We start from the raw sequence: 5647 nt of genomic DNA on the forward strand, positions 1-5647 counted from the left end.
CTTTAGAGAAAATTTCATAGAAATTTTGTCTTTAGAGAAAATTTCATGGAAATTTTGTCTTTAGAGAAAATTTCATGGAAATTTTGTCTTTAGAAAAAATTTCATGGAAATTTTGTCTTTAGAGAAAATTTCATAGAAATTTTGTCTTTACAGAAAATTTCTTAGAAATTTTGTCTTTAGAGAAAATTTTATAGAAATTTTTTCTTTAGAGAAAATTTCATGGAAATTTTGTCTTTAGAGAAAATTTCTTGGAAATTTTGTCGTTGGAGAAAATTTCTTGGAAATTTTGTCGTTGGAGAAATTTCTTGGAAATTTTGTCTTTAGAGAAAATTTCTTGGAAATTTTGTCTTTAGAGAAAATTTCTTGGAAATTTTGTCTTTAGAGAAAATTTCTTGGAAATTTTGTCTATAGAGAAAATTTCTTGGAAATTTTGTCTTTAGAGAAAATTTCATAAAAAATTTTGTCTTTAGAGAAAATTTCTTAGAAATTTTGCCTTTAGAGAAAATTTCATAGAAATTTTGTCTTTAGAGAAAATTTCATAGAAATTTTTTCTTTAGAGAAAATTTCATGGAAATTTTGTCTTTAGAGAAAATTTCTTGAAAATTTTGTCTTTGGAGAAAATTTCTTGGAAATTTTGTCTTTAGAGAAAATTTCATAGAAATTTTGTCTTTAGAGAAAATTTCATAGAAATTTTGTCTTTAGAGAAAATTTCATAGAAATTTTGTCTTTAGAGAAAATTTCATAGAAATTTTGTCTTTAGAGAAAATTTCATAGAAATTTTGTCTTTAGAGAAAATTTCATAGAAATTTTTTCTTTAGAGAAAATTTCATAGAAATTTTTTCTTTAGAGAAAATTTCATAGAAATTTTTTCTTTAGAGAAAATTTCATAGAAATTTTTTCTTTAGAGAAAATTTCATGGAAATTTTGTCTTTAGAGAAAATTTCATGGAAATTTTGTCTTTAGAGAAAATTTCATGGAAATTTTGTCTTTAGAGAAAATTTCATGGAAATTTTGTCTTTAGAGAAAATTTCATGGAAATTTTGTCTTTAGAAAATTTCATGGAAATTTTGTCTTTAGAGAAAATTTCATGGAAATTTTGTCTTTAGAGAAAATTTCATAGAAATTTTGTCTTTAGAAAAAATTTCATAGAAATTTTGTCTTTAGAGAAAATTTCATGGAAATTTTGTCTTTCATGGAAATTTTGTCTTTAGAGAAAATTTCATGGAAATTTTGTCTTTAGAGAAAATTTCATGGAAATTTTGTCTTTAGAGAAAATTTCATGGAAATTTTGTCTTAGAGAAAATTTCATGGAAATTTTGTCTTTAGAGAAAATTTCATAGAAATTTTTTCTTTAGAGAAAATTTCATGGAAATTTTGTCTTTAGGGAAAATTTCTTGGAAATTTTGTCTTTCATGGAAATTTTGTCTTTAGAGTAAATTTCATAGAAATTTTGTCTTTAGAGAAAATTTCATAGAAATTTTGTCTTTAGAGAAAATTTCATGGAAATTTTGTCGTTCATGGAAATTTTGTCTTTAGAGGAAATTTCTTGCAAATTTTGTCTTTAGAGAAAATTTCTTGCAAATTTTGTCTTTAGAGAAAATTTCTTTGAATTTTTATATTTTGAGAAAATTTCATAGAAATTTTGTCTTTAGAGAAAATTTCATAGAAATTTTGTCTCTACAGAAAATTTCATAGGAATTTTGTCTCTAGGGAAAATTTCATAGAAATTTTGTCTTTAGAGAAAATTTCATAGAAATTTTGTCTTTAGAGAAAATTTCATGGAAATTTTGTTTTAGAGAAAATTTCATGGAAATTTTTTCTTTAGAGAAAATTTCATGGAAATTTTGTCTTTAGAGAAAATTTTTTGGAAATTTTGTCTTTGGAGAAAATTTCTTGGAAATTTTGTCTTTAGAGAAAATTTCATAGAAATTTTGTCTTTAGAGAAAATTTCATAGAAATTTTGTCTTTAGAGAAAATTTCATAGAAATTTTGTCTTTAGAGAAAATTTCATAGAAATTTTGTCTTTAGAGAAAATTTCATGGAAATTTTGTCTTTCATGGAAATTTTGTCTTTAGAGAAAATTTTTTGGAAATTTTGTCTTTAGAGAAAATTTCTTGGAAATTTTGTCTTTAGAGAAAATTATGTTAAAATTTTGTTTTTAAAGAAAATTTTATTAAATTTCAGCTATGGTGGTCCAAAATCCACTCTCCACTGTGACCACCTCTTATAATGATACCATATCATATAATGAAAAGATATTTACAATGCCTTTTGTTAAAGGCCATTGTAAAAACTATCTTCACAGTCCAAAAATATGGCATTTGATTATATTTCAATATGTGTGGTCGTCTCTCTGAAAGTCTTTCATTATGAAGAGGAAAAATAAAAGCGACAATTTTCAGTTTTATGACATGCAATGAAATACCAGATAAAAAGATGGTCAAACTGCTATTCAGATATTGAAGATGAGAGATTAAGATGTCAATGCATTAAACAATGGAAAATAGATTTATAGATGTGCGATCTTGGTTATATTGGAAGTATGTGTTATAAATTATTTTACAATGTATGTGAAGTTATTTATTAAGGGGGGTTCAGAGGAAGATGTAATCTAGAATCAATTAACCAATCGTAGAATATTAATGAAGAAAATTGTTATTAGATGAGTATTTAAAATCAAATTGGTAAAATTTTTTAGGGTCAATTTGATTTCTTAATCCAAAATGCATTGCTTTCTGTCGTAATATCACTCTACTGGAATGATACAAAATGATGTACAGAATGCCTTGCAGCATGGTTGCTGTGTGGTATTCTCTAGCTTTCCTTTTCTTTTCCAAAAAACTTTCGATTATTAAGCTCGTTTGGAAAAATAAATAAAAAAATCATGAAAAAATTGTCTTCGCCCTAAAAGGCTAATAAATTGAAGTACAGATGGCGCTGGTAGTTAAAACCAGTAAGCTCGTGTGCAGATGTTTGCTAGGCATTCATTCTTTAAAAGTATATCGGGTGATCGGTTGGTGGGTCATAACAAAATAGGGTCCACTATAGCCCACCTTCTCTAAATCCAATCTGCCAATGGTAACAAATATGTATGCCTCGTTTTAGCTCAATATTTTCCTATGTATCATGATTACCACTGTTGGACAGGCGAACAGAGAAAAATAGCTCCTCAAAGAAAAATAGCTGTATCTCGTAACAGGTAATACCAATTGCCAAAAAGAAACATTAAAGCCTTTCAGTTGTAGGCTCAAAATGTTCTCCAAAGGTCCAACAACTGCGGTGGTGGCATCGTACCGTAGTATGTTGTCCGCCCCTTCTATAGGTGTGGTTGCCTTGGCATCTGTGGTCGAGAGTAATGCGTCCAGCGCACAACCAGTAGTCAGACTAACAAATGAGGAAGAAAACCAGAGGGATGAGAAGTTCGTATCCAGCCTTAAAGTAAAAATAGTAATGCCAATTCTGAAGGCCACCGTAGCGCAGAGGTTAGCATGTCCGCATATGAAGCTGAACGACTGGGTTCGAATCCTGGCTCTGGATCATCAGAAAAAGTAAAAGCGTGCTAGGTTCGGCGGGGCTGAATCTTATATACCCTCCACCATGGATCGCATTTGTCGACTTCTTTCCCGGTATCTCTTTTTAGGCAAACAAAGGATAAAAGAAAAGAATTGTGCTAATTGAATTGAATGTTGGAGACCACGATGGAAGTCTATGTGTCAAATTTCAGCCAAATCAAATAATTTTTTGCCTTTTAGGGGCTCAAGAAGTAAAATAGGGAGATTGGTTTAGGGGGGAGCTGTATCAGACTAAATACCGATTCAGACCATAATTGACACGTATGTTGGAGGTCGTGGGAGGAGCCATTGTACAAAATTTCAGCCAAATCGGATAATAATTACGCCCTCTTGAGGCTCTAGAACTCAAGATCCCAGATCGGTTTATATGGCGCTATATCTGGTGTGGACCGATTTGAACCATTCTTAATACAGTTGTTGGAAGTCATAATAAAACACCTCATGCAAAATTTCAGCCAAATTGGATAGGAAGTGCGCCCTCTAGTCGGCCAAGAAGTCAAAATCCCAAATCAGTTTATATGGCAGCTATATCAGGTTATGGACCGATTTAAAGCATATTTGGCACAGTTGTTGGAAGTCGTAACGCAATACGTCATGGAAAATTTCAGCCCAAACGGATAAGAATTGAGCCCTCTAGAGGCTCAAGAAGTCAAGACCCCAGATCGGTTTATATGGCAGCTATATCAGGTTATGGACCGATTTGAACCATATTTGGCACAGTTGTTGGATATTATAACAAAACAGTTCATGCAAAATTTCAGTCAAATCAGATAACAATTGCACCCTCTATAGGCTCAAGAAGTCAAAATACAAGATCAGTTCATATGGCAGCTATATCAGGTTATGGACCGATTTAAAGCATATTTAGCACAACTGTTGGAAGTCATAACGAAATACGTCGTGCAAAATTTCATTCCAATCGGATGAGAATTGCGCCCTCTAGAGGCTCAAGATGTCAAGACCCCAGATCGGTTTATATGGCAGCTATATCAGTTTATTTACCGATTTGAACCATATATGGAGCAGTAATTGGACGTCATAAAGAAACATCGTGTTCAAAATTTCAGCCAAATCGGATAGGAAGTGCGCCCTCTAGAGGCTCACGAAGTCAAAACCCCAGATCGGTTTATATGGCAGCTATATCAGGTTATTTACTGATTTGAACCATATTTGGCACAGTTATTGGACGTCATAACAAAACACCTCATGCTAAATTTCAGCCAAATCGGATGAAAATTGCGCCCTCTAGAGGCTCAAGAAGTCAAGACCCCAGATCGGTTTATATGGCAGCTATATCAGGTTATGGACCGATTTGATCCATATGTGGCACAGTTATTGGAAGTCATAGCGAAATACGTCATGCAAAATGTCAGCTAAATCAGATAGAAATTGCGCCCTCTAGAGGCTCAAGAAGTCAAGACCCCAGATCGGTTTATATGGCAGCTATATCTGGTTATGGACCGATTTGAACCATACTTGGCACAGTTATTGGATATCATAACAAAACACGTCGTTCAAAATTTCATTCCAATCAGATAGGAATTGAGCCCTTTAGAGGCTCAAGAAATCAAGACCCCTGATCGGTTTATATGGCAGCTATATCAGGTTATGGACCGATTCGAACCATTCTTAATACAGTTGTTGGAAGTCATAACAAAACACCTCATGCAAAATTTCAGCCAAATCGGATGAGAATTGCGCCCTCTAGATGCTCAAGAAGTCAAGACCCCAGATCGGTTTATATGGCAGCTATATCAGGTTATTTACTGATTTGAACCATATTTGGCACAGTTATTGGACGTCATAACAAAACACCTCATGCAAAATTTCAGCCAAAACGGATAGGAATTGCGCCCTCTAGAGGCTCAAGAAGTCAAGACCCCAGATCGCTTTATATGGCAGCTATATCTGGTTATGGACCGATTTGAACCATTCTTAATACAGTTGTTGGAAGTCATAACAAAACAGTTCATGCAAAATTTCAGCCAAATTGGATAATAATTTCGCCATCTTGAGGCTCAAGAAGTCAAGAAGTCAAGACCCCAGATCGCTTTATATGGCAGTTATATCTGGTT

This window comes from Stomoxys calcitrans, chromosome 2, assembly GCF_963082655.1.
Source record: "Stomoxys calcitrans chromosome 2, idStoCalc2.1, whole genome shotgun sequence".
In the NCBI taxonomy this organism is placed as follows: Eukaryota; Metazoa; Arthropoda; class Insecta; order Diptera; family Muscidae; genus Stomoxys; species Stomoxys calcitrans.